Genomic DNA, 23,022 nt, shown 5'->3' on the forward strand with positions numbered 1-23,022 from the left:
CTCACTACCTACTGTACTCTGTGGAATCTCAACTCCATCCCAAACACAGGCTTGGGAGTCAGAGGACATGGCTTCTAATCCAGGATCTGCCATCTGTCTGCTGTGTGACCTTGGACAAATTACTTAATTTCTCTATGCCTCAGTTACCTCATCTGTAAAATGGGGATTAAAAGTGTGAGCCCCAAGTGGGACAACCAATTACCCTGTATCTACCTCAGCACTTGAGAACAGTGCTTGGCACATAGTAAACACTTAACAAATACTATTATTATTATCATTATTATTATTATTAAGTGAAACCCCATCTTCCTGGCCCAACTCCCCATCCAGTCACTCCACCTCCTGGCCATCACTAAGATCTAACTCTTTCCAGGTGATAATCAATTAATCAATTGCATTTATTGAGCACTTTTTTGTGCAAAGCACTGTACTAAGCACTTGGGAGAGTAAAACATAATAATGTAGCGGACGCATTTCCTTCCCACAACGAGTTTACAATCTAGAGAGGGAGATAGACATTCATATAAATAAATTACGGATACGAATATAAGTGTTGTGGGGGCAGGGAGGGTGGTGAATAAAGGGAGCAAGTTAGGGTGGCGCAGAAGGGAGTGGGAAAAGAGGAAAGGAGGGCTTAGTCAAAGAAGGCGTCTTGGAGGAGATGCACCTTCAATAAGGCTTTGAAGGTGGGGAGAGTAATTGTCTGTTGGATATGAAAAGGGAGGCTGCTCCAGGCCAGAGGCAAGACGTGGGCAAAAAGTCGGTAGAGAGAGAGAGAGAGAGAGAGAGAGAGAGAGAGATGAGATTGAGGTACAGTGAGTAGCTTGCCAATAAAGGAATGAAGTTCGCAGACTCGGTTGTAGTAGGAGAGCAGCGAGGTGATGTAGGAGGGGGCAAGGTGGCTTGAATGCTTTAAAGCCGACGGTAAGGAGTTTCTGTTCGGTGCAGCGGTGGACGGACAACCACTGGAGATATTTGAGGAATGAGGAAACATGGACTCAATGTTTTTGTAGAAAAATGATTCAGGCAGCAGAGTGAAGTGTGAACTGAAGTAGATAGAGACAGGAGGCAGGGAGGTCAGTAAGGAGGTTAATACAGAAATCAAGACGGGATAGGATAAGTGCTTGGATTAATGTGATAGCAATTCAGATGGAGAGGAAAGAGTGGATTCTAGCGATGTTATGAGGTTGAACTGATAGGATTTAGTGATATATTGAGTATATGGGTTGAATAAGAGAGAGAAGTCAAGGTTAATGCCGAGATTATGGGCTTGTGAGACAGGAAAGATGGTGGCGTCATCTACAGTGGTGAGAAAGTCAGGGGGAGGACAGGGTTCGGGTGGGAACGTAAGGAGTTCTATTTTGGCCATGTGAAGCTTGAGAGGATGGCAGTATATCCAAGTAGAGATGTCTGGGAGGCAGGAGACACAGATTTAGGAATCACCCACATAGAGGTAGTAGTTGAAGCCATGGGAGTGAATGAATTCTCCAAGGGAGTGGGTGTGGATGGAGAATAGAAGAGGACGCTCAGAGTTAAGCGGCAGAGAAGAAGCACATGAAAGAGACTGAGAATGAGCGGTCAGAGATATAGGAGGAGAACCAGGAGAGGACAGAGTCAGTGAAGACGAGGTTAGATAATGTTCCCAGCAGAAGGGGGTGGCCCACAGTGTCAAAGGCAGCTGAGAGGTCTAGGAGGATTAGGATGGAGTAGAGGCTGCTGGATTTGGCAAGGAGATCGTTGGCGACCTCTGGGAGAGCAGCTTCTGTGGACTGAAGGGGACGGAAACCAGAACGGAGGGGGCCGAGGAGAGAATTGGAGGAGAGGAGCCTGAGACAGCAGGAGGAGACAACTCGTTCAAGAAATCTGGAGAGGAATGATAGGAGGGAGATGGGACAATAGGTGGAGGGAGCCATGGGGTGAAGGGAGAGTGTTTTTAGGACAGGGAAGACAAGAGCGTGTTTGAACACAGTGGGGAAGAAGCTATATATCCTTCCCTATAGATACCATACATGCACCTGCTCTGTCCCAAAGAGGTCTGACCTTTCTGTATGTGGATATTCACATGTGGATGTGCCTGTGCCATGCCTCTTGTGAGAAACAGTCAAGCCTGGTGGACAGAGCACGAGGCTGGGTGTTCGAAGACCTGAATTCTAATCCCAGCTCTGCCACATGTCTGCAGTGTGATCTTGGGCAAATCAACTCATCAGTCAATCAGTGGTATTTTCTGAGCCTTTATTCTACGCAGAGCGCTGTACTAAGCATTTGGGAGAGTACAGTGCAACGGTGTTGGTAGAGATATTCCCTTATCTCTGCCTTTGTTTCCTCATCTGTAAATATGGGGATCCAATACCAGTTCCTTCTCCTACTTAGATTATGGGCCCCATGTTGGACAGAAGGACTGTCCCATTTAATTATCCTGTATCTACCTCAGCGTTTAGTGGAGCGTTTGGCACATAATAAGGCTTTGTACCACAATTTTCATTATTATTACTATTATTATATTCCATTTGTCCCATCATTGCAGATATTCTTGAATACTCACTGTGCCGTATTTTGTAATGGCAGTACAGAAGCTTAAGTACTGCTGAAAGATTCTATTTTGGTACTTTCCGGTAACCAGGAAATACTTTTGAGCTCTTCCATTGACAAAGAGGGTGCCTGCTATGAACACCCACTAACTTGGGGAGACCCGTTACCGTTTGGCAAAGGGAAAAAACGAATAGAAATCACCTTCCCACCAAAGCTGCTGGCTCCGCTGGGACCAGAACAGTTAGTTAAGCCCTTCAAGTTTCTCATTTCTCTTGGTGGGCTTCTTCTTGCACATGGAGAAGCAGCATGGGCTAGTGGATAGAGCATGGGCCTGGGAGTCAGAAGGTCATGGGTTCGAATCCCCGCTTCGCCACATGTCTGCTGTGAGACCTTGGACAACTCACTTTACTTCTCTGGGCCTCAGTTACTTCATCTGTAAAATGGGGATTAAGACTGTGAACCCCACGTGGGACCACCTATCTTGTATCCACCCCAGGGCTTAGAACGGTACTTGGCACATAGTAAGCGCTTAACAGATACCATAATCATGATAATTATGATTATTCACAAATACCCCAGCGCTTAGAACAGTGCTCTGCACATAGTAAGCGTTTAATGAATACCATAATTATTATTATATGGGATGGTGGCGTCATTTAACAGGATAAGCTGGAGTGCCCCAGCTGGAACCATTCCTGACAGAGCACGAATAGTCCCAAGGTTGTTCCCTTTTATTTAGGATTATTGTGGACTGAATAATTTCTGAAGATTGTAGCAGTAGTAATAATAATAATAATGTTGGTATTTGTTAAGCGCTTACTATGTGCAGAGCACTGTTCTAAGCGCTGGGGGAGACACAGGGGAATCAGGTTGTCCCACGTGGGGCTCACAATCTTCATCCCCATTTTACAGATGAGGGAACTGAGGCACAGAGAAGTTAAGTGACTTGCCCACAGTCACACAGCTGACAAGTGGCAGAGCTGGGATTCGAACTCATGACCTCTGACTCCAAAGCCCACGCTCTTTCCACTGAGCCACGCTGCTTCTCTAGTAGTGATGATATTTCTTAAATTCCTGCTTTGCGTTACATACTGGGTTAAGTGCTGAAATATATGCAGGATAATCAGATAAGCCATAACACTCATTCGATACCAGACTGATAAAGCAATTCCCAGAGTGTGTGTCAGTCGTATTTACCGAGCTCGTAATGTGCTGTACCAAGCCCTTCGGAGAGTACAATAGAACAAAAGACAGACACATTCCCTACCCACAACGAGCTTACAGCGTATGTGTTGGGGGTAGGTTGGGCTCGAGCACCACAGCTTGGCCTCAATTGGCCCCAAGGGTCTAAGAGTCGGAATATTCCTTTCCTGAGCCAGCCACAGTGGCTTAGAAAGCTGGAGACAAAAACATCGCCTGGATGGAGGTAAACCTATAGGTCCCTCTCTCAAAACGTGCACACAAACCACAGTCTGCAATCAATCATATTTATTGAGTGCTTACTGTGTGCAGAATGCAGCACTCCGCGCTTGGGAGAGCACAATATAACAGAGTTGGTAAGGCATGTCTCCTGCCATCCTCATTGGAGTGTCTTATTACTCTCTTATTTGGAAAAGGATACAAGCTTTCTCTGTCTCCTATTAATTCCCCCACCAATGGGAGTTTCCACCAAGCTACCCATTTGCTTCTGTCAAAAGCCCAGAGGCCTACAGCCCAAACAGATCTTTTTAACTGTGGCTACCTAAGTTAGCTAGCTCCCCTCAGCACTGTGCTCGCCCGCTCAATTGTATAAATTTTTTATTACCCTATTTATTTTGTTAATGAGATGTACATCCCCTTGATTCTATTTATTGCTAATGTTTTAATGAGATGTCCATCCATCCCCTTGATTCTATTTATTGCTATTGTTTTTGTCTGTCCGTCTCCCCCGATTAGACTGTAAGCCCGTCAATGGGCAGGGACTGTCTCTATCTGTTGCTGATTTGTACATTCCAAACGCTTAGAACAGTGCTCTGCACATAGTAAGTGCTCAATAAATACTACTGAATGAATGAATGAATACATCCCCTTGATTCTATTTATTGCTATTGTTTTTGTCTGAGTCTACCGATTAGACTGTAAGCCCGTCAATGGGCAGGGATTGTCTCTATCTGCTGCTGATTTGTACATTCCAGGCGCTTAGAACAGTGCTCTGCACATAGTAAGCGCTCAATAAATATTATTGAATGAATGAATGAATGAATAAAGGTATGTGGCCGACTAAGAGCCAGAACCTCGCTAAAGTTCTGAATTTGCCACTGCCAGGCATCCAACCCCAGAGTGTCTTCAAACAGCTAAGCTCACAACACTTACTGATATTTACTACTAATAATAATAATGTTGGTATTTGTCAAGCGCTTACTATGTGCAGAGCACTGTTCTAAGCACTGGGGGAGATACAGGGTAATCAGGTTGTCCCACGTGAGGCTCACAGTGAATCCTCATTTTACAGATGAGGTCACTGAGGCCCAGAGAAGTGAAGTGACTTGCCCACAGTCACACAGCTAACAAGTGGCGGAGCCAGGATTCGAACCCATGACCTCTGACTCCCAAGCCCAGGCTCTTTCCACTGAGCCACGCTGCTTCTCTAATGCTTGTATCCATTCAAATTTGAATGGAGTTACCCCCAAATGCATAGACCATCCATCAGGAGTGTCACCTTCTTTCTTGGATGTTCAAACTTGCCCGCACCAGGTTATTTGATGCATCCTATGAAACCCGTTCAGATTTCAAATGGAAAAAGTTTTGAAATTTCAGTCTGGGGGCTGAACCTCTCTTCTTAATAGCTTTAAATTCTGCAAGAGGGGCATCCCAGAATTTCCCCTTCGGGGTGTATAAATATCACAAGAATTCCCATTGATTTAATATTAAGTATTCTGAAATCAAAGCACGCAGCCAGACCACCACTCTTCCCACTTTCAAAGCGTTATATGAAGAAGCAGTGTGGCCTAGTGGATAGAATAAGGGCCTGGGAGTCAGAGGGCCTAGGTTCTAATCCCAGCTCTGCCACTTGTCTGCTGCGAGACCTTGGGCATGTCATTTAACCTCTCTGTGCCTCTGTTTCCTCCTCTGTAAAAATGGGACTTAAATCTCCTACCTAGACTTCGAGCCGTAGGTGGAACAGGAACTGTGTTCAAAGTGATAACCTTGCATTTACCCCAGTGCTTAGAACAGTGTTCGGCACACAGGAAATGCTTAATAATAATAATAATAATAATGTTGGTATTTGTTAAGCGCTTATTATGTGCAGAGCACTGTTCTAAGCGCTGGGGTAGACACAGGGGAATCAGCTTAACAAATGCCATAATTATTATTCCCTCTAGACTGTAAGCTGGTTCTGGGTAGGGAATGTGTCTTCCAACTCTGTTATAGGGAACTCACCCAAGCATTTAGTACAGTGCTCTCCACATAGTAAGCGCTCAATAAATACAATCGATAGATTAATTAAGGTCACTTTTTCTCCAAGAGGCTTTCCCCAATTAAGCCTTCTTTTCCCTGACTCTCTTTCTCTTCTGCAGCATCAATATACTTGGGTCTGCATGCTTGAAGATCTTCATAGTCACCTTCAACCCCACAGCACTTTACGTCCATATCCATAATTTATTTATTTATACTAATGTCTTTCTCCCCGTTTAGACTGCAAGCTTGTTTTGGGCAGGGAACATGTCTATCAACTCTGTTGCAATGTCCTCTCCCAAGTGCACAGTACAAAGCTCTGCACACAATTAGTGCTCAATAAATGTCATTGATTGATTGATCTGCGAAAGGTAGGACAATTCAATAATAATAATAATGTTGGTATTTGTTAAGCACTTTCTATGTGCAGAGCACTGTTCTAAGCGCTGGGGTAGACACAGGGGAATCAGGTTGTCCCACGTGGGGCTCACAGTCTTTATCCCCATTTTACAGATGAGGTAACTGAGGCGCAGAGAAGTTAAGTGACTTGCCCACAGTCAAACTGCTGACAAGTGGCCGAGCTGGGATTTGAACCCATGACCTCTGACTCCAAAGCCCACGCTCATGATGAGCAGCGTGGCTTAGAGGAAAGACCGAGGGCTTGGGAGTCAGAGGACGTGGGTTCTAAGCCCAGCTCCGCCACTTGTCAGCTGTGTGACTTCGGGCAAGTCACTTCACTTCTCGGTGCCTCAGTGACCTCATTGGTAAAATGGGGATTAAGACTGTGAGCGCGATGTAGGACGACCTGACAACCTTGTATCTACCCCAGCGCTTAGAACGGTGCTTGGCACACAGTAAGCATATAACACATATTATTATTATTATTAGGGGTATGGAGCAGTTTCTTTAAGAGGACAGAGTAAAAAGGTTCGAGTCTTTCTTCTAGAAAACCACCACAAGCACTACGGAGAATCACGTGAACCGTGAAGAAATTTCACAAAGCAGGTGAGGTGCAAACGAAATCTGTTTCCACAGGCAGTTATAAATGGAGAAAGTATCAGTGCATTCAAGATGAGTTTGGGTCTATTAATGGGCAAGAGAATCAAAATGACCTATTAGAGGGAAATTTGGGGATGTTAGATGGACAAGTTAGAGATGTTAATAATATTGTTTTTTTAATTGTGGTATTTTTTTAAGGTGTTTATTATATGCCAAATATTGCACATGCTATGCACTGGGGTAGACACAGAAAAATCAAACCAGAGAGAGTGCCTGTCCCATATGGAGCTCAGAGTCTGAGGAAGAGGGCGATCAGATATTCAATCCCCATTTTATAGGTGAGAAAACTTTTACATGTCAGAAGGTACGTTCCTAACATTTTAGTTGGATGTTATTGAGGGTTACAGTCACACTGCTCCACTTGCGGGCCTTTTGGTGTCCCTTTCAGAGGTAGGACACTGAGCTGGATGGACACCCTGCAGTGGATAGAGCACAGACCTGGGATTCAGAAAGCCATGGGTTCTAATCCTGCCTCCTACACATCTTTTGCGTGACAAGTCATTTCACTTCTCTGTGCCTCAGTTACCTCATCTGTAAAATGGGGAATGAGACTGACCCCACAAGGGAAAGGGACTGTGTCCAACCCCATTTGCTTGTATCCACCCCAGAGCTTAATACAGGGCTTGGCACATAGTAAGTGCTTAACAAATATCCTTACTATTATCACTGCTTTGACTCAGTGTGGCACTTCTCATGTTCTTATACTGGAGGACATAATCTTCTGACACCTGTATCTGCATCCGGGATTCAAAGTACCATTTAGTGCAGTAACTGAGGTCACTGAAAGTATTTGGAAATGCTTGCCTAATTCCCTTGGCCTAGCTAAGGCACTGTGAGATGGTTGTTGTACCACACTTTGTGACATTTGGACCTATGACGATCTTCTATTTTTCACCAATCCTATTCACGCTCTAAACTAATAAAGTCAGGAGTTTCATGAGACCATACTGGGACAAAATGTATTTCTTTAACAAGTTGCCTAAATGCAATAAAGACTCACCTTATCCCATAAGCTGAATCAGAGCAGATGTGCAGCTAGTGTGATGTCACCACTCTATCGCATCTTAGGGTATTACCCCAAATGCAAGCTGGATAACCACGGAAGGAATGTGTCTCACAGCCCCGCACCCACCTGAAACACAAAACACAATCAAAGAATGGGCAATTCTGTGGGATTCTTATACTTCCTTGAGAGGAAGAGGTTGGAGTCACCATCTTCAGTTTTCTCTTACTGCCGGTAAACTTTGTAAAAATCATCCAGTGGAATAGGAATCGTGGGAGCTTCCCAAAGCTTTGACCCTAAAGAGTAAAATACCTGCATAATCTTTTTGGACTTCTCTTTTCTTCACGGGTCATTTGGAGCAAGCGTGAAATCCGAGCAGAGTACACTAATCCTTCAAATCGATATCATTTATAAAGCCTGCAGATGGCTCACTCTGCCTGCCGCCGAGAATCTGCATTAAATCTTAATCATTTCCTCACTAGATTGTTTGAACAGCCTCTTGGCAGAACCTTCTCATCGATCTACTGCATGTTTACCATACAGCCACAATTCCGAGATATGGCTCATTTTTCTCCCCCAAGAATTCGCGTGCGCCTTCCCTGACTCCCACCAAAAAATTACCCGGGCTTCTGCTCCTCTTGAAAATTAAATGAAAACTGATAATCATCACAATATTGGTTTGGCAGATGTCGGTGGTATGATACACGTGAGGAGACGGTATACACGGTGGTAATGACAACAACTGTCACTAGATAAAGGAAATGGGTCTGAGGAGGTTAGTTTTAAAGTGTCTGGTAAAAACTAGGGCAGCTTTACACTAGGCTCCTTTGGAACCGCAGGTGGGCAGACCAGCCTAGGCCTCCCACACCACCTGGGTTAAGACCATCCAGAGCACTCTGAGACCAATGCAGACATTCACCTCTCTGTCATTCCCTACATAGGATCAGTGAGAGATGACAGCCAGAAGAGTGGTTGGTCTCAATCTCAAGTACAACACCACGTAGCTAATAATGTTGGTATTTGTTAAGCGCTTACTATGTGCCGAGCACTGTTCTAAGCGCTGGGGTAGACATAGGGGAATCAGGTTGTCCCACTTGGGGCTTACAGTCTTCACCCCCATTTTACAGATGAGGGAACTGAGGCACAGAGAAGTTCAGTGACTTGCCCACAGTCACACAGCCGACAAGTGGCAGAGCTGGGATTCGAACTCATGAGCCCTGACTCCAAAGCCCGTGCTCTTTCCACTGAGCCACGCTGCTTCTCTAACTGACTTGTAGCTGACTTGACACTGCAGAATATTTTCCGACGGGCTACCAGTTCAACTTTACTACTCTGGGTTCAGGCCACATTCCGTGTTTCTTGCCTGAATCCATTTTCGGTGGATTTTTAACTTCTTTTTTAAAAAGAAGATTTAAACTTCTTTTCGTCAGCACTGACTCCTCCTTATACATGCATAACCTATGGACTTCAAAGAAGCTTCATGCTCAGCTGGGGGTAGCACTTAAATTAATCTCCATACTGTGACTTGTTCTCATCTTTCCCACCTTTGACCTCTTGCTCATGTCTTCCTCAATGCCTAGAATTTCTTCCCATTTCATATGACGGACTACTACTCTCCCCATTTTCAAAGCACTTTTGATATCGTATCTCCTCCGGGGGGGGGGGGGGGCGTCCCCGAATGATCTTTAATCTCCTCGCTTTACATCCCCTGTTACGCCACTTCAGCATCTCCATGCCATTCGGGCACTTAAATACCTCCAACCCCCATAACGCTTAGGTAGATATCTTATGTAATTTTTTTATGGTATTCGTTAAGCGCTATGTGGCAGACTTGGGCCCGATTAAACCACGAAAGCTATTTACTGAGCACTTGTTTCAGAATACTGTACTAAATGCTCGGGGTAAAATAGAAGTAGTAGACACAATCCCTGTTGGTGATGAATGACAGGTCCATCACAGTCGACAGATCTTGCTTAGGGCAGGATCTGTATCTTTTGTATGTGCCTAAGATACTGTGAAATCAATCCGGTAGTTACGAATGGGAAGAGTCCATGCCAAGAAACGAATCCGTTTATCTTCTCTTGACGCTGAGAGAATATGCTTCCGTCCACTCTGTCACGCTGCGTCAGAGAGGGGAGAAAGCCTCTGAACAGTGGTAGTTACGAGTCTGTCCCAGTATAAACCAAGTGAGGCTGAAATGAAAACCATGATTCAAGGCCTGGCTTCTGCCAGTAATGGGTGGCCATTCTGACATCAGCACACAGAGGCTTTGGGATGACCAGTTGAGCTCCATGTAGATAACTAACTATAGGCCATGCTGCTTCTGGGCAATTAGCTCCTGAGGGACACCTATTTGGAAGGAGCCACAGATTAGATATCAGCTCACAATGCAGTAAAAAGAGCAAAACCTAATATGTTTAGAGTATTTTCAGAGAATGCCGCACAGAAAACAGGCAAGGTATCACATCTTTTCATCATCTCATTGGAACCCCTTATCTATCACCTTATCTATATGGTCCCTTATCTATCACCTCATGTAGAGTCTTTAATTATGAGTTATGGAAAGAGCAAGAGAATATGGACTAGACCAAAATGTCACTACATCAACAGATACAACAACAAAACTGGGCAGGAAACAAAGGTGAGAATAGTCAAGTCACCTTTCCTTTAATTGTCCCCTTGCACTGGGATGTGCAGACTATATAGTAAATTAAGCCAATATCACTCTTCTTTCCCCTCCCAGACAAGAAAGGAGCCAAGGAGTCAAATAAAAATATGCAAAGGAATGAGGATTTATTCTAATCCCAGATCCACTACTTGCTTGCTGTGTGACCTCAGGCAAAGCATAACATGGCGTAGCAGATGGAGCATAGGCGAGGGAGTCAGAAGGTCATGGGTTGTAGTCCCAGCTCTGCCACATGTCTGCTGTGTGATCTTATACAAGTCACTTCACTTCTCTGGGCCTCAGTTACCTGAACTGTAAAATGAGGACTGAGACTGTGGACCAGGGACCGTTTCCAACTAGATTTGCTTGTACCTACCCCAGTGCTTAATAACAATGCCCAGCACATGATAAGTGCTTAACAAATACCATCATTATTATGTTGGATAAAAATGAAAGGAGAAAAATTGTAAATCAATTAATCACTTGATTACTTACTGTATGCAGAGCACTGTACTAAGCTCTCATGATAATACAATATAACAGAGTCAAGACATTCATACTGTAGGCAAGTTGTGTTTAGTTCCATAAGCAGTTTTCTCCGACAACAATGAGATTACATAATGTAACCTCCATCAGGAAGGGCAAATGGACCGTCTCAATTAGTCTTCTATTGCTTTGTCAATTAGTGCCTCAAAATTCAGTCACAGATTTCAGCTCTTAAAAGCCACTGGAAACATTTAGCTTGATGTGCTTGGCTTTCCTGACCTAGAACCTCAATCTTCTTCAGGCTGATTGTTGAACAGAATATACTATCGAACGGAATGAAGCTTAGAGGTAACAGAGCTAGCTTAAGGCGAAATCTTTCTGATGGCCACGGGTCATATACCTGCACAGATGGCATATTCAAATCCTTCACCAGGTACAGCACCATCACCCTGGCATCATAAATACCATTAAGAGACAATGGTGCTGAAATGCCAGGCCACTGGCAGATTCATTCATTCATTCAATAGTATTTATTGAGCGCTTACTATGTGCAGAGCAGTGTACTAAGTGCTTGGAATGTACAAATCGGCAACAGATAGAGTCCCTGCCCATTGACGGGCTTACAGTCTAATCGGGGGAGACGGACAGACAAAAACAGCAACAAATAGAATCAAGGGGACGTACATCTCATTAAAACAATAGCAATAAATAGAATCAAGGTGATGTACATCTCATTAACAAAATAAATAGGGTAATAAAAAATATATACAAATGAGCGGACGAGCACAGTGCTGAGGGGAGGGGAAAGGAGGGGGGAGGAGCAGAGGGAAAGGGGGGGAAAAGGAGGCTTAGCTGAGGGGAGGTGAAGGGGGGTTAGAGGGGCAGCAGAGGGAGCAGAGGGAAAAGGGGAAGCTCAGTGTGGGAAGGCCTCTTGGAGGAGGTGAGCTCTCAGTAGGGCTTTGAAGAGGGGAAGAGAATTAGTTTGGTGGAGATGAGGAGGGAGGGCATTCCAGGACAGCGGGAGGATGTGGCCCAGGGCGGTGACCCTTGCAATATGTGCTGACAGACAGGGGCTGGATACATACACACCGGTGGTGGATGTCAGCAAGGAACCTAAGCAGTTTGTTTGGAAAGCTGAGTTGGGGAATCAATCAGGCCATCAGTGGTATTTATTGAGAACTTACTATGTGCAGAGCACTGTATTGAGTGTTTGGGATTCATTCAATTGATTTATTCAGTTCAATTTGATTCAATTCGGTTTATTCAATCGATTCATTCAATGAATAAAAATGAAAGGAGAAAAATTGTAAGTCGATTAATCACTTGATTACCTACTGTGTGCAGACCACTGTACTAAGCTCTTGTGATAATACAATATAACAAAGTCGAGATATTCATACTATAGGCAAGTTGTGTTGAGTTCCATAAGCAGTTTTCTCCTACAACAATGACATTACATAATGTAACCTCCATCAGGAAGGGCTTTGAGCACTTACTGTGTGCAGAGCACCATACTAAGCACTTTAACGGAATTATAACAGAATGTACAGTCCTCTAGACTGTAAGCTCATTGTGGGCAGGGAATGGGTCAGTTTATTGTTATATTGTACTCTCCCAAGCGATTACATTGCTCTGCACACAGTAAGCACTCAATAAATATGAATGAATAAACAAATGAGTGAATGAAGAGTTGGTAAACATGTTCCCTGACCAAAATGAGCTCTGGACTGAGGGACTCAAAAAAAAAAAAGACTGAAAGATGGCAGGAGGATCTTCTTGGACAGACTAAAACATATCACCGTCCCCCCCACCCACACACATACACCTGGAGACTAAGGAGATCAAAAAGGAACTCTTCTAGGGATAGGACTGTGTGTCAAGGATGTGAAAAGGGCTCACACAGGAGCACCTGGTCTTCGATGATTCCTTGGAAAGATTTGAAAAAATAAGGACCTCATTGCAGTAATGGAAAAAGCCACGTATTGTGCCTAGTACTGAGGAGGAAACTAGGTAGGACTCTGGGTAGGAGAAGAAGAAATGTTTATTAACACATCTGAGCAAGCGCAGTATGCCGGAGAATGCATTTTCCGGCAGGCCTGAAGCAGTAGAGCTGGGGAAAAATCAAAGTTCAGACTCTAATGCATTACTTCATACCCTGTCAAGTAGCTCTCTATCCCGAGCTAAATACAGTCATCCAAACAAGAGTTCAGACACTGTTCACATTTATGCTTGGTCACCCGGTCCTTGGACAATGGGGCATGACAAGCATTTATTCTGCTCTATCACACCCTGCTGATAGACTGCTCAGGCTGCTTTATCGATTTTTACCAAAAGCAGTACCCACCCTAATTAACTTATAGGGTAGCAAGAGGGGTGAAAAAAAAACCTATTTTGTTAAAGTGTGCTTGATCACTGCTGTCATCCCTAGAGTACAATTTTTATTTGCAATGATGACCTACTTTTTATGCCCCACCTGGTTTCTGTCAAGGTGATTTAAAAAGGATAGATGCTTTTGAATTAACTCTCTCATTTGAGAAACATAATATTAAATTTTCAGGCCCCAAAGTCTCCTCGCCCTCTTCACTTCCTCCAATAGGTTTATTGTAAATCTTTTTATTAATGGAATGGGAGAGTGTGCAGATCCCTTTGAGGAAGATTTAAGTTTTTCCCTGACCAAAGGATGTATTTTTAGCCACCGGAAAGTAGGTTTACAAAATCACTCCCATTCCACCACTATGTTGTCACCTAAACAATGAATATATAGCATTTACTGAGTGATTACTCTGTGCAGAGCACTGTCCTAAGTACTTGGGAGAGTACATTAGAGTTAGTAGACATGATCCCTGCCCACAGAAATCTTACATTCTAATGGGGTGGGGACCGGAGGGAGGGGGGCAGGCACTAAAATAACTTAAGGAGAAGGGGATGCAATAGAGATTAAAGATTATACATGTAAGCGCTATGGAGGGGAGATAGTGGTGCAAGAGAATCCCCAAGTACTTACGGGGTGAAGGCTTGAGTGTTGGAAATGTGGGAGAGTAGAAGCGACAGAGGTGACCGTGGGGAGAATTGGATGGGAAGATGAGATTGAGCAGGAAACACCCCTTGGAGAAGACATGTATTTAGAATGGCTTTAAAGATGGGGTGAACAGGGCTCTCCTGGAGGTGAAGGCAGAGGGAGTTCGAGGCAGGAGAGAGGGTGTGAGCAAGAAGAGCGGCAAGGCATGGTGAGCTGGGAGTGGTAGAGGGGCAAGGATAAGTAACGGGGAGAAAACTCACTGTGGGCCTTAAAACCTTCGGTCAGGAGTTTCTGTTCGATGCGGAGAGGAATTGGGCAACCATCGGTGGGTTTCTAAGGAGTGGGATGTCCTTCATGATTGAGGAGGATGCAGCCAAAGGTGGAAACAGTATTATCAGGGCTTTCGGGAAGTAAGTGAGTTGTCTGCAAGGCATCAGCACCACTCACTCATACCCTCATCTACCATACACCCCAGCAATGGATAAGGCCGCAAAAGAGCCACCACGGACGGGGATGGAGGTGAAGCGAGGAGGGAGGTTAACAGGTTAGATTTGGCTCGGATACTTCCTGAGGCCATTTCCTGCTGATAGGCCAATTGGCTAATTCTATTTTCAATCAAGTCTGGCTAAGGGACTGGACAACTCTCTCCCAGAGTATCACCTAAATCATATTTAATACTTACCCTGTGTCCCCAGTATCTAATATGTGAGCCTTTTGCAAACTGTATTTCCCCTCACAGGGAATAGCTTCCTTCCTCTCCTAGTGCAAAAGACCTTGGAAAGCAAAACTTACCCTAGTTGTAGGTTCCGGTTCCCGTTTATTGTTGGCTCGTATTTAGCAGAGTCAAGGTTCAGTAAACAGATTGCTGAGAGGGACCTGGAACAGAAGCAAACGTGAATTTTGTTACATTGCTTCCATTAGTGTCAGGAACAGGGTCAGCAGCAGTAGACAAAACAGAGAAGAGAATAATCAACAATTCAAGGTGGAAGACCATCTTGCTGACTACAGGATGCGAATCCACAATAGAATCTAGTCTCTTCAACTGCACCTTTACACTGCATTCTTTCTCTCAAGCCTATGTACCTAAACACCTTTAAAACCTGTCCTACTTAAATATTTAATGACAAAAGATCATTTCATTTGAGATTTCTTGGGAACTATATAAATTTCAATAATTATCGGGGCGGGGGTAAGTATTCAAGTGAAAGTTTATGAAAGAAAGTCATGTTATCTCAGTCAAGCAATCAATCTGATCATTTATTGAGCTCTTACTGTGTGGAGAGCACTGTACTAAGCATTTGGGAGAGTACAATATAACAAAGCTGACAGACACATTTCCTGCCCACAAGGTGGTTACGGTCTATAGGGGAAGACAGACATTCGTGCCTGCTGTGTGACTTTGGGCAAGACATTGAACATCTCTGTGTCTCAATTCCCTCATCTGCAAAATGAGGATTCAATACCTGGTCTCCCTCCTATTTAGTCTGCGAGCCCCATGTGGGACCTGATGATCGTGTATCTACCCCAGCCTTTAGTACAGTGTTTAGCACATAGTAAATGCTTAAAAATACCACAGTTATTATTACTAACAGCATTATTATTATTATTGCTAATAATAAGTTCAAATGAGTTTCCAGTAGATGTAACTGGAGGGCACTGATTGATTGATTGATTGGTTCAAAGTGGAAGTCATGTAATTCGGGGTGGTGGTGGTGAGTTTAAAATAAATTCAACAAACTGCCAACTGGGAAAGAGCCACCGACAGCAATCTGATCTCCCTTTTACCAGTTCAAAGCATTTATTTGGTGGCCCAACTGCTGTGCTTTCTCTTTTAATCCTGTCTTTACACCTCCAGACAACTCAGAAAATGAGGTTTCGAGAAGAGTAGGGAGGCAGCAGGTTATTGAGGTTACGTCAGCTGTGTGAACTAGGGGAAGGAGTGTGGAAGATCAGGGGCCCGGGAAGCAAAGGACCTGAGTTCTAATCCCTGATCTACCACTTCTCACCTTGGCGACCTTGTGACTTAACTTCTCTTTGCCTCAGTTACCTCATCTGTAAATTGGGGATTAAGACTGTGAGCCCCACGTGGGACATGGACTGTGTCCATCCTGATTAGCTTGTATCTACTCCAGCCTGCACATAGCAAGCGCTTAAGAAAAACCATTTAAAAAACACACACAAAAAAAACTACTTAACTGCATAAGCTAAGTTCCCCTAGTCAAAAAATGGGGACGCTTCTTGATTTTATCTTAGTGCAAGTGCAGATAGGACAGATTACAGGGGAAGGAAAATGTCAAAAAGATTAGGACTATTCTGTTTTGGAAGCTATTAATGTAGGTCTTCCATTTCAGCAAAGCTTTCTCATTAAGGAACTAACTTTTAGAAAAAGAACCCATTCGAGCCTTTCCGCAAAACACTTACATAGCTTTTCTAAATGTTTTCGATTCAATGGTTTGCACTTTTTAGATAGAATGTACCTTTTATTTAAGTGGTAGCTTCTTAAACTGTATCCACAAACTACAGAACATAGGGAGTTGAGGGAAGCAGAAAATCTTTGAAGCCACACTTTTTTATGGTATTCGTTATGTGCTTACTACGTGTCAAACACTGTTCTAAGCACTGGGGTAGGCACCGGTTAATTGGGTGGGAAACAGTCTTTGTCCAGCATGGGATTTACAGTCAAAGTGAGAGGGAGCATGAGTATTCAATGGAGAAGCAGCTTGGCATAGTGGAAAGAGCATGGGTTTGGGAGTCAGAGGACATGAGTTCTAATCCTGACTCCGCCACTTGTCTGCTGTGTGACTTTGGGCAAGACACTTAACCTCTCTGTGCCTCAGTTACCTCATCTATAAAGTGGGGATTAAAATTGTGAGCCCTCTGTGGGACAGCCTGATTACCTTGAATCTACCCCAGCGCTGAGAACAGTGCTCGGCACATAGTAAGCACTTAACAAATGTAATTATTATTATTAATATTATTACTCATTTCACAGTTGACTAAACTGAGGCACGGAGAAGTTAAGTGACTTGCACAAGGTCACACAGTAAACCTGGCAAAGCCTGGATTAGAACCCAGCTCTTTCTGATTCCCAGGCCCTTGCTCTTTCCACTAGGCCAACTGCTTCTCTTTGCTGCCCAGAGAAAAATTAAATTTCAAATTAATGCAACTAGGAGATTTTGCCCGAAGCACAGAATTCCAACACAGGACAGCAACAATCTATGTTCCAGTCATTGCCAAATTCTTTTCAAATCACCACATTTTCTCAGGTGAAAGATCCTCACACTAAATGCCCTCTTGAGGGCAGGGATATATCTCTTACTTTCATCACACATTCCTAAGCACCTAATAGTGTGGCCTCCTCCCATTAGGGCTCAATAAATACCACTGAATAAATGAATGACATGTCTAGCTTCAAAATATTCCCTCTGGGCCTGATTTCATCATGAGACGGTACGAATAAATTAAATCCCAGGAATAAACTGGCTCTCCCATAGGAGTCGAATGGACCCTGAAGGGCGGCGATTCACTATCGGCAAATGCACTTTTCCAGCTTCCTCTCCGAATCCAACTCCTGTACATATGAATAATAATAATAATCTTGGTATTTGTTAAGTGCTTACGATGTGCAGAGTACTGTTCTAAGCGCTGGGGTAGATAAAGGGTAATCAGGTTGTCCCACGTGAGGCTCACAGTCTTACTCCCCATTTTACAGATGAGGGAACCGAGGCACAGAGAAGTGAAGTGACCTGCCCACAGTCACACAGCTTACAAGGGGCAGAGCCGAGATTCGAACCCATGACCTCGGACTCCCAAGCCCAGGCTCCTTCCGCTGAGCCACGCTGCTTCTCTGACAAAACCTCTAGCACTGCCATAAACTCGTTTTGAAGAAACCCCAGAACAGGCATATGTACTTACAAAAAAGTCTATGAAATAAAGAAGGATAAGATTTTCTTTTACGCTTATCTTGAACAAAATCCACAAAAATGCTTTAGGTCATTTGGAGACAATCCCAACTAATGTATAGTGTCAGGTATCATCTGGGTCATTACCAAAACCTTCCAGAGAAGGGCTGGCAGCGGTGGTGCTCTGGCGATTCAATCTTTGTGACGAGAGGTGCCAGAGGGAAAGAAAGGCAACATATGAATAGCTGGTTGGCCAGTTCCAACTGCTGCCCCAGTTCCAAATCCGAAAGCTCGAGACCCAACTATGGATCCAGTTTAGGTAAGGTTCAGCTAAAAAATGGACCCTGTTTTGTTTTTGTTTTTAATGGTATTTGTTAATCGCTCAGTATGAGCCAAGCACAGGATGAAGCACTGGGGTAGATACAAGTTAATCGGGTTGGACACAGTCCATATCCCACGTGAGGCTCACAGTCTTACTGCTCATTGTCCAGATGAGGTAACTGAGGCACACAGAAGTGAAGCGATATGCCCAGGTTTACCCAGCAGACAAGTGGTGCAGCCAGGATTAGAACCCACATCTTGGTTCCCAGGCCCACATTCTTTCCACTAGGCCATGACGTTTCAGATATTGTCACTAACTTTCGACTTCGTAATATCTGCTGCCTTTTCAAATCCTAAATTTGACTCCCTAGTCTGACTGCTGTGTAAAACCTTCAACCAATCCACCTTGCCTTGCCTATAGAAAACTCCCATTCTAAAGTGCCACTTTCACTATTTCTTTTCCTCTGCTGTTTCCTTTCAGCTCAAATCCCTCTGCTGAACGCGGCTCTTTGATCTTTCACCCGTATCATGATTGAGGTCAAGTTTAAAGATTTTCTATCTACCTGGCTCTCATTCATTCACTCATTCAATAGTATTTATTGAGCACTTACTATGTGCAGAGCACTTGACTAAGCGTTTGGAATGTACAATTCGGCAACAGAGAGAGACAATCCCTGCCCAATGACGGGCTTACAGTCTAATCGGAGGAGACAGGCTGACGAAAACAAGACGACATAATCACAATCAATAGAATCAAGGGATGTACACCTCATTAACACAATAAATAGGGTAATAAAAATATATACAAATGAGCACAGTGCTGAGGGAAGGGGTGGGGGAAGGGGGAGGAGTAGAGGGGAAGGGGGCTTAGCTGAGGGGAGGTGAAGGGGGGAAGGGGGAGAGAGCAGAGGGCGGAGGGGGAGCAGAGGGAAAGGGGAAGCTCAGTCTGGGAAGGCCTCTTGGAGGAGGTGAGCTCTCAGTAGGGCTTTGAAGAGGGGAAGAGAGTTAGTTTGGCGGAGGTGAGGAGGGAGGGCATTCCGGGACCGCGGGAGGACGCGGCCCGGGGGTCGACGGCGGGATAGGCGAGACCGAGGGACGGTGAGGAGATGGGCGGCGGAGGAGCGGAGCGTGCGGGGTGGGCGGTAGAAAGAGAGAAGGGAGGTGAGGTAGGAGGGAGCAAGGTGATGGACAGCCTTGAAGCCCAGAGTGAGAAGTTTTTGTTTCGTGCAGAGGTTGATAGGCAACCACTGGAGGGTTTTAAGAAGGGGAGTGACTTGCAGTTTCTGCAGGAAGATGAGCCGGGCAGCGGAATGAAGAATAGACTGGAGCGGGGAGAGACAGAAGGAAGGGAGATCAGAGAGAAGGCTGACACAATAATCCAGCCGGGATATTATGAGAGCGTATCCTGCTACCTCTAATAATAATAATTAATAATTATGGTTCTTGTTAAGTGCTTATTATGTGCTAAGCACTGGGATAGATACAGGATACAGTTCCTGTCCCCCATGGAGCTCATGGTCTAAGTGGGAGAGGGTATTCATCCATCCATCCATTCATTCATTCATATTTATTAAGCGCTTACTGTGTGCAAAGCGTTATACTAAGCTCTTGGGCGAGTATTCATCCATCCATTCATTCATTCATATTTATTAAGTGCTTACTGTGTGCAAAGTGTTATACTAAGCTCTTGGGCGAGTACACTATAACAATAAACCGACACATTCCCTGACCACAGTGAGCTTGCAGTCTCAAGGGGGAGACAGACATTAATATACATAAATAAATGAAAAAGATTTAATCCCCACTTTACACTTGAAGCACAGAGAAGTTAAGTAGACTTGCCCAAAGTCACAGAGCAGACAAGTGACAGAGCCAGGACGAGCACTCTGGTCCTCTGACTCCTGGGCCCATTCTCTTCTCACTAAGCCATAGGACACCCTTTTGCCCTGAATGAGCTTTGCATTCTGCCCCTCTTATCTGCCCAAATGAAACAACGTGATTTTTTCAAAATCAACAAACGGAAGTCAACCGAGCCCCTCTACCTCTCCCTGAGCCTCTACCCGTCATCGCTTAGACCTCCAAACACTCCATGTACCGGCAGTCAAGCCATCGCCTTCTTAATGGTGTGTTTTTGTAAGTCTTGGCCCTAATGAAGAGTCTGTTCAGGAGTCGTTAGGAGTTCTTCAGTCCAGGGAGAATAAAATAATGGGCATGAAACCTTTCCGAGCATGCCAGACACTGGGTGTTCAGTGGGAGATGCAATGCAGCGCAGGAGACTTCACGCCCGAGAGAGCAGACGATCGTTGCCATGGATCTTCATTGTAAAGAAAGTGTATTCCTAAAGGATCTGAATTTTGATTCACTATTTCTGATGTAAATCTTTTACTCTGGGGGTCCAGGGCAAGTTAAAATGCTAGGGAAAAGGCTTGTCACGAAGATGACACGGCACAGCATGTTTACTATGGAAAACAGATGAAAAGTGTTCACGTCTAAATCTCTTAGTGTCCATGTGGTATACTTAGAAGGTTCAGAAAATCCAATCTGAAAATGATTACATTTCCCTGCGTGTCAGGAACTAAAGAAAATAGCATCTCAAGAGAAATGGCTTTGACTGTGGAAAGAGTACAATTAAAATGGCTAGGCATCAGCTCAAGTGTTGCTTTTTCTCAAGTCTATGAAATCATTTGCCATTTAATCGATGTGTAGCCAATTACAAATGTTCCCTGACCCTTCATTTAGCCCCGCATACACCCGTCACGGGGCCATTCTTTCTGTCTTCCTGTTTTTACACTTCCCTTCTAAAGCAGGGAGAACGCTGTCGGGGTCAGAGTTACAGCATCGGGACCAAAGAAGTAACGGCTGGCAAAAAGATAACTGCCTAGAATTTGCAAACCAAAATGAAAGATAACAATGGAAAAGGAAATTTGAACTTTTGATACTGTCCAGGTTGTTGTGAGGATGAATGAGATACGATTCAAAAAATGCCTGGAAAAGGAGAGATACTCATACAATAGAAAGTAACATTTTAAATTTCTGGCAACCAAAGAAACCCCAGGAAGCCCGAGGCTGAGTTTGAATTCCACTACAGAATACAAAGAGAAGAGAAAGATACTTCAGACACTGATAATTTAACCTCCTTTGTTACTAAACTCTTCACTGTTTACCCAGTTTCTGTAACCCAAATGAATCCCATCTCCTCTAAGAGGTCTTCCCTGATTAAACCCTCTTTTCCCCAACTCCCTCTCCCTTCTGCATCACCCTTACACTTGGATTTGTACGCTTTGGGCATTTGGTATTCACCCTACCCTCAACCCCACAGTACTTATGGACATTCATAAATTATTTATATTAATGTCTGACTCCCCCAGTAGACTGTAAGCTTGTTGTGGGCAAGGAATGTGTCTACCAATTCTACTACATTGTACTGCCTCAAATGCTTAGTACGGTGCTCTGCACACAACAAGCACTTGATAAATGCAATTTATTGAAAGAGAACTTAACATTTGAATTTTCTCAAATGTGCCACTATTCAAATTGTGTTTAGAAAACAAATGCTTTTCTCCATACACCTTTACTTCGCTTTTTTTTTTTGTAAGACCAGACTAGGGGTGCTTTTTATATTTGAGTATTTAGATGCCCCTTTACCACTTTCTTTTTACAGAACTTTAAAGGCTTTTTAAAAAATTCATTTCTGCGAAACAGGTCACAAGTCTTTTACAGACCTTTCTGGAAAAAGGAGCTGGGCCATTACTATTTGTTATGCTATTTGTTAAGCAAACCCTACGTGCCAGGTACTGTACTAAGCGCTAGGGTGGTTACAAGCTAATCCGATTGGTCACAGTTCATGTTCCCCATGGGGCTCATAGTCTTAATCCCCATTTTACAGATAAAGCAACTTAGGCACAGAGAAGTAAAGTGACTTGCCCAAGGTCGTACACAGCAGACAAATGGCGGGACCAGGGTCAGAATCCAGTTCCTCTGACTCCCAGGCCCATGAATTTGCCTACTATATTCTCATTTTATTTAGTAAATTAAAAAAAAATAGTGACCCAAGACAGAGAAATGCCATGACGTTACTGCCAAATATGACATCACATGAAACCACACGAGTCCGTAATCCTCAGGAGAGTAGTAGGACATGCCTTATGTGTCAGGCACAGGCAAGCAGCTACCTTCTACTGTAAATATCAACTGCCAGCTTTCAGATTATCCAGTAGGCTGAAGTGACCCCACTGTTCCCAGTTTGCGTGGCTTAATTATGGTCAGAGAGAGGAGATATTCTGTGGGAGCTTCTCTTTTTTTCAGTAAGAATTTGCATCAGCCAGGAGAAAGAAGAAAAAGAAGGTCCCATCCCCTTTTTTGACCTGTGTGGCCGGCACTCGACTCACTGTGTATTTTACACGGACCGAGGCAGTGATTTTTGTGTCTTGGAGAACAAGCCATCAGAACAAATCAGCTTCAAAGGCCACGCTTCACTGATCCCGCATTCCCTCCTAAGGCACTGACTCCGGCAAGAAAAACCTATTCGACTGCCACAAGCACACGCCACTGCCTCCCATTATTTTTCATGCTTTTAATGAAGCACTCAGACTTCTCCAGCAGA

At 44.1% G+C, this 23,022-nt stretch overlaps 1 protein-coding gene across 18 annotated transcripts in view; it reads right to left on the minus strand.

Annotated features, from left to right (window-relative positions):
* The window catches only part of PCBP3 (poly(rC) binding protein 3), a 342,071-nt gene that overhangs the window by 151,892 nt on the left and 167,157 nt on the right, over nt 1-23,022 (minus strand). For all 18 annotated transcript variants that reach the window (XM_029068512.2, XM_029068513.2, XM_029068533.2 and 15 more), the window contains 2 exons: nt 14,989-15,072; nt 8,024-8,155 (listed from right to left, as the gene is read on the minus strand). The gene's annotated coding sequence lies outside the window, so the exon portion shown is untranslated. The remainder of the gene's footprint in view (nt 1-8,023; nt 8,156-14,988; nt 15,073-23,022) is intronic.

The sequence above is a fragment of the Ornithorhynchus anatinus genome, chromosome 7 (genome assembly GCF_004115215.2).
Source record: "Ornithorhynchus anatinus isolate Pmale09 chromosome 7, mOrnAna1.pri.v4, whole genome shotgun sequence".
In the NCBI taxonomy this organism is placed as follows: domain Eukaryota; kingdom Metazoa; phylum Chordata; class Mammalia; order Monotremata; family Ornithorhynchidae; genus Ornithorhynchus; species Ornithorhynchus anatinus.